This window comes from Balaenoptera borealis, assembly GCF_965194805.1.
Source record: "Balaenoptera borealis genome assembly, chromosome: 5".
Taxonomy (NCBI): domain Eukaryota; kingdom Metazoa; phylum Chordata; class Mammalia; order Artiodactyla; family Balaenopteridae; genus Balaenoptera; species Balaenoptera borealis.
In genome coordinates, this window is record NC_138862.1 from 81,692,914 (window position 1) to 81,708,536 (window position 15,623).

General features: G+C 36.3%; 1 long non-coding RNA gene across 1 annotated transcript in view; it reads right to left on the bottom strand.

Moving 5' to 3' along the window:
- Positions 1–11,042: 11,042 nt before the first annotated feature.
- The window catches only part of LOC309629224, a 70,656-nt gene continuing 66,075 nt past the window's right edge, over positions 11,043–15,623 (bottom strand). Inside the window, exon 4 of the long non-coding RNA XR_014244931.1 lies at positions 11,043–12,310. This is a non-coding gene — a long non-coding RNA (uncharacterized lncRNA). The remainder of the gene's footprint in view (positions 12,311–15,623) is intronic.

A 15,623-nucleotide genomic window follows, 5' to 3' on the forward strand; every position in this document is an offset into this window, starting at 1 on the left:
TTTCAACAAATAGTGCTGAAACAACTGGATATTCACATGCAAAAAACAAAACAAAAAAAAAACAAACAAAAAAAAACCGTAGACACAGACCTTAAACCTTTTACAAAAATTAATTCAAAATGCATCACAGACCTAAATGTAAAATAGAAAACTATAAAACTTCTAGAAGGTAGCATAGGAGAAAACTTAGATGACCTTGGATATCGCAATGACTCTTTAGATAGAACAGTAAAGGAATAATCCATGAAAGAAATAATAACCTGGACTCATTTAAAATTTAAAACTTCGACTTTGTGAAAGATAATGTCAAGAGAATGAGGAGACAAGCCACACCCTGGGAGAAAATATTTGCAAAAGGCACATCTGATAAAGGAGTGTTATCTAAAATATACAAAGAACTCTTAAAACTCAGCAATAAAAAAATGAACAACTCAATTAACAAATGGGCCAAAGAGCACTTTACCAAAGGGAAAATATACACAAGGTGAATAAACATACGAAAAGATGCTCACATCATATGTCACCAGGGAATGCAAATTAAAACAAGATACCACTACGCATCTATTAGAATGACCAAAATCCAAAACACCAACAACATCAGATGCTGGTGAGGATGTAAAACAACAGGAAATCTTACTCACTGCTGGTAGGAATGCAAAATGGTAGACACTTTGGAAAACAGTTTGGCAGCTTCTTACAAAACTGAACATACTCTTGGATTGTATAATCCAGCAATCACACTCCTTGGTACTTACCTAAAGAAGTTGAAAACTTAGGTCCACTCAAACCCCTGTTTCTGGCAGTTTTGTTCATAATTCCCCACAGTGGGAAGCAACAAAGGTATCCTTCAGTGGGTGAATAGATAAATAAACTGGTACATCCAGACAATGTAATATTATTTATCACTAAAGAGTTATCAAGCCATGAAAAGACATGGAGAAAACTTAAATACATATTACTAAATGAAAGAAGCCAATGTGAAAAGGCTGTATACTGTATGATTCCTACTAATATGACATACTGGAAAAGGCAAAACTATGAAGACAGTAAAAATATAGTAGTTGCCAAGGGTTGGGGGCAAAGGAGAGGGATGAATAGGCTAAGCACAGAGGAGTTTTAGGGCAATGAAAGTACTCTGTATGACACTATGAGGGTAAATACACGTCATTATACATTTTTTTAAACCCATAGAATATACACCACCAAGAGTAAACTAATGTAAATTGTGGACCTTGGGGGATTATGATGTGGCAATGTAGGTTCATTAATTGTAACAAACGCATCACTCTGTTGGAGGATGTTGATAATGGGGGAGGCTATGCACGTGTGGGGGCAGGATGTATATGAGAAATCTCTGTACATTCCTGTCAATTTTGCTGTGAATGTAAAACTGCTCTGAAAGAATGAAGTCTTTTTTTTTTTTTAAGTTAAACAGAGAGTTACACAGCCCAGCAATTCCACTCCTAGGTATTTATCCAAGATAACTGAAAACATATGTTCATACAAAAATTTATATATGAATATTCATAGTAGCATTATTTATAATATCCAAAAAGTAGAAACAACACAAATGGCCCTCCATCTGGTAAATGAATAAATAAAATATATCTTTATAATCGATTAAAAGGAATGGAATACCAGCACATGCTATAACATTGATAATCCTTCAATACATTTTGCTAAATTAAAGAGGTGAGTCGAAAAAGAACTTATTATAGGATTTAATTCATATGAAATGTGTAGAACAGGCAATTTTATATCCAGAGAAAGTAGATCAGTGGCTTCCTAGGGCTGGGAGTTTGCAGAAGGAATGGGGAGTGACTAGTGATAGGTGTGGGATTTCCTTTAAGGATGATGAAAATATTCTAGCACTGACTGGGGTGATGATTGTGTAACTTTGTGAATGTACTAAAACTATTGTACACTTTAGATGGATTAATTTTAACATAGCTGTTAAGAACCTCTAGTCATCAAAAGGCAGTATTAAGAGAGTGATAAGGGGGGACTTCCCTTTTCAGTGGTTCAGTGGTTAAGAATCTGCCTTCCAATGCAGGGGACACAGGTTAGATCCCTGCTCAGGGAACTAAGATCCCACATGCTGTGGGGCAACTAAGCCCACATGCTGCAACTACAGAGCCCACGCACTCTGGAGCCTGCGCGCCACAACTAGAGAGCCCACAGGCCCTGGAGCTCATATGCTGCAACGGAGAGCCCACGCACCACAACCAAAGATTCCGTGTGCTTCAACTAAGACCCGACGCAGCCAAAAATAAAGAAATAAATAAATAAATTTTTTTTTTTTTTAAAAAGAGACTGAAAAGGCCAGTCACTCTGACAGACTTGTCATACCTCACAGAATTTCTAGTCAGAATACGCACAAAAGGATAGACAACCTGTGGAAGCCAGCTCCCCAAATAGCCCCAGTGGTCACTGCTTCCTGGTATTTACACCCTTGTTTAATGAGTCTCCTCCCATATTGAACTAGACTGATTTATGCAACCAACAGTTTTATAGAAATGACAAACTGTAACTTCAAAAGCTGTATCAGAAAACACATAGAAGATTCTGCCTTGCTCTCTCTTGAGCTACTTGCTCTGGGCAAGGCCAGCAACACTGCTGTGAGGAAAGTCAAGCTATCCTATGAAGAATCCATGTGGCAAGGAACTATGGCCTCCTGCCAACAGTTGATAGCAACTTGACAGCCATGTTAGTAAGCCATGTTGGAAGTGGATCCCCCAACCGTACTCGAGCCTGCAGATGACTACAGCCCCAGTTAACCTCTTGACTCTAACTTCATGAGAAAACCCAAGCCAGAACCACCAATACAAGCCACTGCAGAATTCCTGACCCATGGAAACTGAGATAATAAATGTTAGTGTTTTCACCCAGTATGTTTTGAGTTAATTTGTTACTCAGAATAGAGAATAGGGCTTCCCTGGTGGCGCAGTGGTTGAGAATCTGCCTGCCAATGCAGGGGACACGGGTTCGAGTCCTGGTCTGGGAAGATCTCACATGCCGCGGAGCAACCAGGCCCGTGAGCCACAGCTACTGAGCGTGCACGTCTGGAGCCTGTGCTCCACAACAAGAGAGGCTGTGATAGTGAGAGGCCTGCGCACCGCGATGAAGAGTGGTCCCCACTTGCCGCAACTAGAGAAAGCCCTCGTACAGAAACAAAGACCCAACACAGCCAAAAATAAATAAATTAAAAAAAAAAAAAAAGACAGGTAGTTGGGCAATTTAACATTTAAGACAGGTTTCCTTTAGAACAGGATAGAATTATAGCAATTATAATACAGTTATAGGGAATGGAAATATTGAAAAAAAAAAGAATAGAGAATAAATACATAACCCAATTTTCTAAAAGTGGACAAAATCTTGAACTGGATTTCATGTACAAAAAGGATATGCAAATAGCTAATAAGCTTAGCAAGGAAATTTAAATTAAAACTGCAATGAAATATTGCCACATACCCACTAGAATGACTAAAATTTAAAAATTGACAATAACAAGCGTTGATGAGTCTGCAGAACAACTGGAACTTTCATACATTGCCGGCAGGAGTGTAAATTGATACAGTCACTTTGAAAAATTATTTGACTATATTTTAAAGCTAAACCTTCATAAACTCTCTGACCTAGCAATTTCACTCCCGGATATGTACCCCACAGAACTGAGTGCTTACATCTGATGTACAGGAACGTTCATAGTAGCTTTATTCATAATATATCCAAACTGGAAACAATTCAAAGATGTGTCAACAGGAAATGAATAAATAGTGATATATTAATATAATAGGATACTATATAGCCATAAAAATAATTAACTGCTAAATTTTATTACATGAATGAATCTCACAGGCATAGTATTAGAATGAAATAAACCAGACATGGAAGAGACATACTATATGAGTCCAGTGATAGGAAGTTCATGAACAAGCAAAACAAACTGCTGTTGATAGAAATCATTAAGAGTGATTTATTTCAGACTTCCCTGGTGGCACAGTGGTTAAGAATCTGCCTGCCAATGCAGGGGACACGAGTTTGAGCCCTCATCTGGGAAGATCCCACATGCCGCGGAGCAACTAAGCCCATGCGTCACAACTAGTGAGCCTGCACTCTAGAGCCCTCGAGCCACAGCTACTGAGCCCGTGTGACACAACTACTGAAGCCCGCACACCTAGAGCCCGTGCCCTGCAACAAGAGAGGCCACTGCAATGAGAAGCCCACGCATCACAACGAAGAGTAGCCCCCGCTCGCAGCAACTAGAGTAAAGCCCGCAGGCAGCAACGAAGACCCAATACAGCCAAATACATTAATTAATTAATTTATTAATTAAAAAAAAAAGAAAGTGATTATTTCTTAGGGGGTTGTATTCCCTGGGAAGGGAAATGAGGGAGCCTTTTGTATTACTGGAATGTTCTGTATCTTGATCTGGGTACAGTTATATGAATGTAATGATATGTAAAATTTGTCAAGCTGTATAACTGAATTCTCTATAGATTTCAGTAAGTGAGTTATACCTCAATTAAAAAGCTAAACTGGAGTGGGGGGCAATGAAGGGGTAGAAAAGTGGGAGGTACAATCTATTGGGTGTGAGATAGGCTCAAGGATGTACCGTATGGCACAGAGAATATAGCCAATATCTTGTAATAACTATAAATGGAACGTAACCCTTAAAATTCGTGTAAAAATGTTTAAAATTTAATAAATAAATAAAGAAGGTTTAAAATCATGATGGGGAGTATGAGAAATGGGGCAGCCTGTTTGAGGGACCGTTGGTGGATCCTTGGTAAAACAAAGGTTCTTCTGTCATGTAAAAATGTGTTCCTGAAAGTTTCCATTCTGTGATTATAAATTGTTAAATAATGATTTGTCTTTAATTAAGACACAGCTGTGATAAAAAAAATTTTTTTTCACCTGGTTTTGACCTGCCATTAGGAATGTCTGGGGAAGAAAAGCTAAAGTGGGGGGGGATCTATATAAAAGATAGACTATACAGGGAACAGAAGAAAAATATTTTAAAATTATTACTAAAGCATCAGAGTAATAAGATAATTATTGCACCTATGAACTAAGAATATTACATCTAAAACCAGGAACAATCAGACAACAAGATAGAGCTCTTCAAAATTAAAAACATGATGAGTGGAATAGAAGTTAATAAAAGGTTGAAGGGTAATGTTGAGGAAAACCTCTGAACAGTATAATAGAATACAAAAACCAAAGAGGTGGAAATTATTGATGATAAGAAAAAAGTAGAACAGTATTCCAGGAGATTGGGGATCACAGAAGTTGCAGAAGGAGAGACCAGAGAATATGGAGGGAAGAAAATTATCTAAGATATAGTATAAAGAAATTTCCCAGAGCTAAAGGAAAAGTCTTCATATTGAAAAAGCCCACTCAGTACCCAAGCACAGAAATCCATGTCAAGAAGCTTAAAAATACTAAAAAAAGAGAAAAAAATCCTAAAAGGGTGGAGTGGGGCAGAAGGAGAGGGAAGGAGAGAAACAGAGGAGGACATGAGAGAGAGAGAACACATGTACCATTCAAAGATACAGATAACTGAATCAGAACGACATGGAACTTTTCAAAAACAATGCTGGATGCCAGAAAATAGTGGGTAAATGCCTTTAAATTCTGAGGAAAATTATTTTCAACATAGAATCCTACACTCATTCAAACTTAATTAACTATGAGGATTGAATAAAGATGTTTTCAGACATACAAAGACTCTCTTTAAAGAAAAATTTCCCTACATGACTTTTAAGGAATCCCCTAGGAGATAGGCTTTGGCAAAATTAGGGCATAACCCAAGAAAGAGAAAGAAATGGAATCTAAGAGATTGAGGATTCCAGCCAGAAAAACAGCAAAGGGAAGCCCAGGATGACAGCTGTGTCTCCAGTCTAGAGATACCCACATCCCCTTTGGAGGGAAGTCTCCACAAAGAAAATGGAACTGTAGTTTCCGCATTTGGAAAAATCATTGAGAGATGATTTGTTATTTTTCCAAGTAATTGGGGGAAATTAGGTATATGCATATGAAAAACTTAAAAAATGAAAGGATAATTTTCAACTTCAGGATAAAAGCAAAATTTGTGGTAGATAAGAAAGCCATTCATTCAATTCATCAAGCGGATATAACAATGTATAAATGTGCACCCAACATCAAAGCACCTAAATATACAAAGCAAATATTAACAGATCTGAAGGGAGAAATAGACAGCAATACAATAATAGCAGGGGAGGTCAATAACCCACTTTCAACAATGGATAGATTATCCAGACAGAAAATCAATAAGGAAAATTTGGACTTGAACCACTCTTTAGACCAAATGAACATAACAGACATCCATGCAACAGCACCAGAATACATATTCTAAATCGCACACAGAACATTCTCCAGTACATATGTCATATGTTAAGGACACAAAACAAATCTGAACAAATTTAAGAAGATTGGAAATTTATATCAAGTATCTTTTCCAACCACAATATGTGAAACTAGAAATCAATAACAGGAATAAAACAAAGTTTTCAAAATATGTAGAAATTAATACACTCCTAAACAACCAATGGATCAAATAAGAAATAAACAGGGAATTTTTAAAAATCTTGAAACAAGTGAAAGTGGAAACACAATATACCAAAACTTATGGAATGCAGCATAAGCAGTTCTAAAAGGAAACTTTATAGCAATTAATGTCTACATTAAAACGGAGAAAAATCTTGAATTAAAAAAGCAACTTTACATCTCATGGAACTAGAAAAGGAAGAACAAAGCTCAAAGTGAGCAGAAAGAAAGAAAGAACAAAGATCAGTGCAGAAATAAATGAAATATGGACTACAAAGACAACAGAAAAGATCAACAAAGCTAAGAGAGAAAGGCTTTTTGAAAAGATAAACAAAATTGACAAGACTTTAGCTAGACTACCTAAGAAAAAAAGAGAGAAGACCCAAATAAATAAAATCAGAAATGAAAGAGGAGATATTAATAACTCATACCCGTGGAGATACAAAGAATCATAAAAGAATATTATGAGCATTATATACCAACATCCTGGATAACCTAGAAGAAATGGATAAATTTCTAGAAACATACAACCTGCCAAGACTGAATCATGAAGAAATAGAAAACCTGAACAAACCAACAAAGAGTTAAGGAGACTGAATCAGTAATCAAAGAAAAGCCCAGGGCCAGATGGTTTCACTGGTGAATTCTACCAAATATTTAAAGAAGAATTAATGCCAATCCTTCTCAAATGCTTCCAAAAAATTGAAGAGGAGGGAACATTCCCAATCTCATTTTATGAGATAATCATCATCCTGAAACCAAAGCCAGATAAGGACATTAGACAAAAAGAAAACTATAGGCCACTATCCCTGATGACTATAGATTCAAAAATTCTCAACAAAATATTAGCAAATCAAATTCAATAACACATTTAAAGGATTATACACCATGACCAACTGGGATTTATCTTGATGCAAGAATGGTTCAACATATGCAAGTCAATAAATGTGATTCACCATATTAATAGAATGAAAGTTATCATCTTATTACAATAAAGATCATATTATCATCTCAATAGATGCTGAAAAAGCCTTTCATGGTAAAAACTCTCAACAAATTGGGTATAAAAGGAATATACCTCAACACAATAAAGGCCATATATGACAAATCCACAGCTAACTTACACTCAACAGTGAAAAACTGAAAGCTTTACCTCTAAGATCCCCCAATCTCACCAGTCTTATTCAACATCATACTGAAAGTTGTAGCCAAAGCAATTAGGCAAGAAAAAGAAATAAACGGCATACAAATTGGAAACAAAAAAGTAAAATTGTTATTATTTGCAGATGACATAATTTTATATTAAAAAATCCTAAAGACTCAACCAAAAAACTATTGGAACTAATCAACAAATGCAGTAAATTGGCAAGATGTAAAATAAACATACAAAAATCTGTTGTACTTCTATACACTAAAAACAAACTATCTGAAAAATAAATAAAGGAAACAATTCCATTCACAATAACATCAAAAACAATAATAATATACTTAGGAAAAAATTTAACCAAGGAAGTGAAAGATCTGTATAATGAAAACTACAAGACCTTGTTAAAAGAAACTGAAGAAGACACAAACAAGTGGAAAGATACTTGTGTTCATGGATTAGAAGAATTAATATTGTTAAAATGTCCATACTACCCAAAGCCAATTATATATTCAACACAATCTCTATCAAAATTCCAAAGGTATTTTTAACAGAAATAGAAGAAAATGATCCTAAGATTTTTATGGAATCATGAAAGACCCTGAATATAGTCAAAGCAATCATGAAAAAGAAGAACAAAGCCAGAGGCACCACAGTTCCTGATTTTAAACTACAGACCTTCCTCAACTTATGATGGGGTTACATCCTAATAAACCCACTGTAAGTTGAAAATATCAGAAGTTAAAAAGCATTTAATACATCTAACTTACTGAACATCACAGCTTAGCCTAGCCTACTTTAAACATGCTCAAAACACTAACACTAGCCTACAGTTCGGCAAAGTCATCAAACACGGGCTTCCCTGGTAGTGCAGTGGCTAAGAATCTGCCTGCCAATGCAGGGGACATGGGTTTGAACCCTGGTCTGGGAAGATCCCACATGCTGCAGAACAACTAAGCCCGTGCACCACAACTACTGAGCCTGAGCTCCAGAGCCCGCGAGCCACAACTATTGAGCCCACGTGCTGCAACTACTGAAGTCCGCATGCCTAGAGCCCGTGCTCTGCAACAAGAGAAGCCACTGCAATGAGAAGTCTGCACATCGCAACGAAGAATAGCCCCTGCCCGCTGCAACTAGAGAAAGCCCATGCACAGCAACGAAGACCCAATGCAGACATAAATAAATAAATAAATAGATAGATAAATAAATAAATTTATTTAAAAAATCATCAAACACAAAGTTTATTTTGTAATAAAGTGTTAAATATCTCATGTAATTTATTGAATACTATATTGAAAGTGAAAAAGAAAATGGTTGTATGGGTACAGAATGGTTGTAAGTGTATCATTTGTTTACCCTCATGATTGCATGGCTGACTGGGAGCTGTGGCTTACTGCTGATGCCCAGCACCATGAGAAAGTACTGAACTGCATATTGCTAGCCCCGGAAAAGATAAAAATTCAACATGTGAAGTACAGTTTGTACTGAATGAGTATCGATTTTGTACTATCATAAAGTAGAAAAATTGTAAGGCAGAGACCGTCTGTATAGTCCAAAGTTATAGTAATTAAAACAGTATGATACTGGCATAAGAATAGAAACATAGACCAATGACAGAATAGACAAACCCCTGCATACATGAACAATTAATATTTGACAAAGGAGCCAAGAATACTCAATGCGGAAAGAATAGCCTCTTCAACAAATGGTGCTGAGTAAGCTGGATTACCATATGCAGAAAAATTGGACCCCTATCTTACAACACTCACAAAAATTAACTGAAAATGAAGTAAAGACTTAAACATAAGACCTGATACCATAAAACTCCTAGAAGAAAACATAGGGAAGAAGCTCCTTGATATTGGTCTTGGCAGTGATCCTTTTGGATTTAACAACAAAAGCATAGGTAACAAAAGCAAAAGTCAACAAGTAGGACTACATCCAAGCAAAAAGCTTCTGCACAGCAAAAGAAACAATAAAAAAATGAAAAGGCAACCTACAGAATGGGAGAAAATATTTGCAAGCCATATATTCCATAGGGGTTAATATCCAAAATATATAAGGAATTCATACAAATTAATAGCAGAAAGACAAATAACCTGATTTTAAAATGGGCAAAGGACTTGAATAGACATTTCTCCAAAGAAGACCACAAATGGCAAACAGGTACATGAAAAAGTGCTCAACATCTCTAGACATCAGGAAAATGCAAATCAAAACCACAATAAGATATAATATCACATCTGTTAGGATGGCTGTTATCAAAAAATCAAGAAATAACAAGTGTTGGTGAGGATGTGGAGAACAGGGAACCCTTATGCACCGTTGGTAGTAATGTAAATTGGTGCAGCCACTATGGAAAACAGTGTAGAGGTTCCTCAAAAAAATTAAAAATAGGACTTCCCTAGTGGCGCAGTGGGTAAGAATCCGGCTGCCAATGCAGGGGACGTGGGTTTGAGCCCTGGTCCGGGAAGATCCCACATGCCATGGAGCAACTAAGCCTGTGCGCCACAACTACTGAGCCTGTGCTCTAGAGCCCATGAGCCACAACTACTGAAGCCTGCATGCCTAGAGCCCATGCTTCGCAACAAGAGAAGCCACTGCAATGAGAAGCCCGTGCACCGCAATGAAGAGTAGCCCCCACTCGCCACAGCCAGAGAAAGCCCGCGTGCAGCAACGAAGACCCAACGCAGCCAAAATTAAATAAATAAATAAATAAATTTATTTTAAAAAATTAAAAATAGAACTGCCCATATGATCCAGCAATCCTACTCCCGGGTATTTATCCAAAGGACATAAAATCACCATCTCAAAGAGATAACTTCACACCCATGTTAACTGCAGCATTATTCATAGCAGCCAAGATATGGAAACAGTCTAAGTGTCCATCAACAGAGGAATGGGTAAAGAAAATGTGGCATATATAATGGAATATTATCCAGCCATAAAAAAGAAGGAAATCCTGCCATTTGTGGCAACATTGATAAGCCCAGAGGACACTATGCTAAGAGAAATAAACTAGACATAGACAAATACTGCATGGCATCACTTACACATGAAATCTTCAAGTGTTCAACTTAGAGTAACATAGTAATAGAGAATAAAATTGTGATTATCAGTGGGTGGAGGATGGGGAGAAAGGGGGATGTTGGTCGAAGGGCACAAACTTTCAAACATAAGATGAATAAGTTCTGAAGACCTAATGAACAGCATGGTAACTATAGTTAAAGATGTACTATATACTTGAAATTTGCTAAGAGAGTAGATCTCAAGTGCTCTCACCAAAAATAAATAAATAAATAAATAAAGGTAACTGTATGAGATGATGTGTATGTTAACTAGCTTGACTGTGGTAATCATTTCAAAATGAATATGTATATCGAATCATCATGTTGTACACTTTAAATATATACAATATTTATTTGTCAATCATACCTCAGGCTGGAAAAAATCAGGACAATGAATAAACTCATTCATAATATATTATAGCACTTGGCTCAGAAGTGAACAATACTGGCATAGTAATAGTAAGACAAACACTGCATATTAATACACTGAAAATTGTGATATACCTATACTGAGAGGATGGGGAGGAGGAAAAGGGCGTGTGTATAAGAAAAGGGTGCTAAGATCTCAACTTCCATACCAAGAAATGGATAATGTCTAAAACTGAGAAAGTAAGAAATAAAAATATAAGCATAATATTTAGAATAGAGGTAGATACTAGAAGAAATACTTGAACAAAAGGCAGAAGGGGTGTTGGTGGTTGTCTCTGGGGAAAAGAACTGAGAGAGGAAGAAAGGGAGAGACTCCTGTGTTTTTAGTTATAAGTTTTTTAGTTTCATGTGATTTTTTTAAAGTTTTTTTTTTTCCCTTTCTTTTTATTTATTTAATTATTTATTTATGGCTGTGTTGGGTCTTCGTTTCTGTACAAGGGCTTTCTCTAGTTGTGGCAAGTGGGGGCCACTCTTCATCGCGGTGCGCGGGCCTCTCACTATCGCGGCCTCTCTTGTTGCGGAGCACAGGCTCCAGACGCGCAGGCTCAGTAATTGTGGCTCACGGGCCTAATTGCTCTGCAGCATGTGGGATCTTCCCAGACCAGGGCTCGAACCCATGTCCCCTGCATTGGCAGGCAGATTCTCAACCACTGTGCCACCAGGGAAGCCCCCATGTGATTTTTAAATGATTTTGACAAAAATATCTTTTATAAAATAAATTATAAACAAATTAATTCTGTTCTCCCCTTATTTACTTATTAATGGGAATTCCATACATTCCAACTGAAGGAACTGATTTCACTGAATGATACAGAAATTTATTATGCCCGGCTTGAAGTAAAAAGAAAAATAAATGTGCTAAAAAGTGTGTGTGTGTTTGGTTGTGTGCTAATGTAGACATGCTTTTCATTACTTTTTCTGATTAAATTTTTCCTTCACCTTTAAAGAAGTTAGTTAATGCTTCTGAATTTCATGTCGTCTGGGAACTTTGAAAACAGGCTCTTCTGTTTGATGCCCCTTTTGTTTCTGTTTAGAACTTCTGGCTCAGCTGTGTGGCATTTCAGGAAATTTAATCACTCTGCTAGTGATCAAAACTGACCTGTTGGGAAATCAAGAAATGGACAGAGGAGGGGCTTGTTATAGCTCAAAAGAACAATGAAAAAGAAAATGAAACTCTACTTAATAAGCAAAGGTTATGAGAAAATAAAACTCATTCTGGAGACTCCAGCTATGTTTATGAGCTGTGGTCTTGCTAGTGATTACAGGAATTGGCTTGTTCTTGGGAATTTACTTGAACCAAAAGTGTGGAATTACAGATTAAACTAGAGAATACAAATGTTATGTTGTGTACAGAGTCGTTCCATGAGCATTGTATTTCTGTTGTTTTAATGGTGTGATAAAATGAAACAAAAAATTAATTTCTCTTAAAGTCATTTATTCAATAAACAGTTGTGTTAAATATTTCACTAGGCACTGAGAGTGAAAGAGGAGAGGCAAATGGATGGATATAAAGAGAAATTGGCATATGCATGTCTCTGACTTTCATAGAGGAAACAAGACAGGTACTGAAATAAACATACCACATGTAGAAAACAATAAAAGAGGCACGGATAAATGCTGAAAGAAGCAGCCATCATTTTGAATTGGGGGAATCAGGCCTGGTATGAGGAAAGAGATGCCACTTGAGCCTGTGCCTTGGAGGATGGTTACAGTATGTGGGCTGAACCTCATAAAACGGAGTCACATAGGGAAGGAATTACAGATATTTCTGACCCTTATTAAGGAATTAATAATATTCACAGAGTTAATGGTCCAGCCTGGATCTGAGCACTAGAATCAATTTTCTTGAGACACTCATTTCCGTCCAGGAGAAAGCAGGGGGGTGTCCAGCAGCCACTCTCTAACTGGAAACTGCTAACACCAGGCACCAGTAGGCCTGCTGACTCAGGGCAATGGGAGCAGCCAAACCCTCATTACCCCTCAACATATGAGTCTTTACTACAGCTGTTGGAACAAGGCCAGCCTTACAAATTGCCTTTCATGGCACTTGCCAAGAGTGAGTGTTCACTAATTTTTTTTCCCCTGGGCAGAGGAATAAATGACAGTCATTTTCTTGGTTTTCTCTCCTGAGGGAAGGTTAGTTCAAAATGCAGAGTCTGGTAAACTTTGTGCATTTCTGTACAGGCCCAAGACTAGATGTTATATAAATATAATTATGTTTGTGGGTTTGCCTATTTATTATCACATCATTTAAAAACAGCTAGATGGATGAAATTTAGTCAAGTTGAAAAGCAGTGAAAACAATAACATATTTGCTAAGATACAAAGTTAAATATATATTTAACTTTGTATCTTTGTGTGTTTATATATATACATATATGTATATGAAGCAAAATTATAAAAACAAGCATTAGGATAATAAACACAATGTTCAAGATAGTGGTTAACTCTGCAGGGGAGAAAAGGATACACAGGGAGTTTCCGGTTATATTTGTATTGTCTTATTTCGTAATCTGAATGATAACCATAAGGGCATTCTGTATATTATTCTCTATACTTATTTTTGTGTGCCTGAAATATTTAATAATATAATTTTGGCTCAAAAGTCTCTATTTTGTCTTTTTATGAGTTTTATTGAGGTATAATTTACATACAATAAAATTTACCAATTTTTGGTACACAAATCATGACAAAACATTTCCATTACCTCTCAAAATTAAAATATAAAATCAGCTGAGAGGCAAAGACTAATGTTTCTATTTATTACATTTATTATATTTCAAGGATTTATGACAGAAACTGATATTCAACCAGTCCCCCCACTCTAAACAACTAAAAAACTGAACGAAACACATGAAATAACTGTTTTCAGATATTGCATAACAGGCAATACAGGACTGTGATATTCCTTGAGAGAAGGGAAAAAAATAAGGTGAGCCCCATATGGTCTCCCTTTCTATCTGGAGTTAAATTCTGGACTGTGGTGTAAGGAAGAGTAGTCTAAATAGAGCACAGCAGTCTCCCTGACTTAACAAGACAGAAATCAGAGTTCAGGAGCACTTAGTTATCCGGTATGTGTGGGGAAAAGTACCAAAGGTAAAGGAGTGATGCCAAAAGCTGCTCCAGAAATCCACATAGGACCCTCTTGAGTCTTTGGCCAAATACTAAACTGTACATGCGCAGGACAAGACTCCAAGAGGACAGGCAAAGAACAATTACCAGGGAAAGAACAGCTATCAGATACCTGTAAGCTAAATAATTACTGAACTGATACAGGGCTAGGAGATATTCAAATTTAAACCAGCCAGAGTTAAAACACTTTACAAAAAATGATGCTTCAATAGAGGCTTCAGAAAGATCCCATCTTAGGAAAAGGACTAATCTAGCCCTCGAGTAAAGGTTTCTCTAGACCCACCCTACCTAACAAAGCTTAAAAACAAGTCTCAAAAGGGTTAAGCTAATTCCCAAGCAAATTAACTCCATGACAAAAGAAAATCCCAAACTCTATTACAGAAGTTTAAAAAAAAACCTAGGCACTCAACAATGCATTCATAATGTCCAGCATATAATAAAAAATTACTAGATATGTGAAGGAGCAGGAAAGTATGATCTGTAACCCCAAGAAAAATTAGTCAATAGAAATACACCTCCAAATGATGGAAATGATGTTATTATCAACAAAGACTTAAAACAGTATTATAAACTGTTGTATTATATTTATTAAACTATTATAACATGTCAACTATTTTAAGAAACAGATTAACACAACAAAGGAACAATTAGGAAATCTCCAAAGTGTAAAAAAGAACCAAATAAAAATCCTGGAATCCAAAAATAAAATATATGAATTGAAAATTTCATTGGATAGGTTTAACAGCAGTGACACAGAGAAGAAGGAGCAATGAACTTGAAGATATGGCAATAGAAAGTATATAAACTGAAGCATACAGAGGGAAAAAGCCTAGAAAATTGTTAACAAATTCTCACTGATCTATTGGAGAATATCAGGCCATCTACTACATGTGAAATTCAAGCACTAGAAGGAGAGGTAAGAAATTGAGGCAAAAATATTTGAATAATGGTTGCAATATGACACTTGAATAATGATCAAAATTTTTTCAAATTTTCCAAAATATAAACTCACAGACCCAAGAAGCTCAAAGAACTCCAAGGAGTATAAAAAAGAAAAACACACAGAAGAACATCATAATAAAATTTCTGAAAACCAATGAAAAAAAATCTTAAAAGTAGCCAGAGGGAAAATATATGTGTTATACAGGGGAATAATGATAAGTATAACTTCTGGCTTTTCATCAGAAATAAGGTAAGCCAGAAAAATCATTTAATGTATTGTAAGAAAAATACACTCTGTCAAACCAGAATCTACATTAAGCAAAAATACTGTTTAAAAA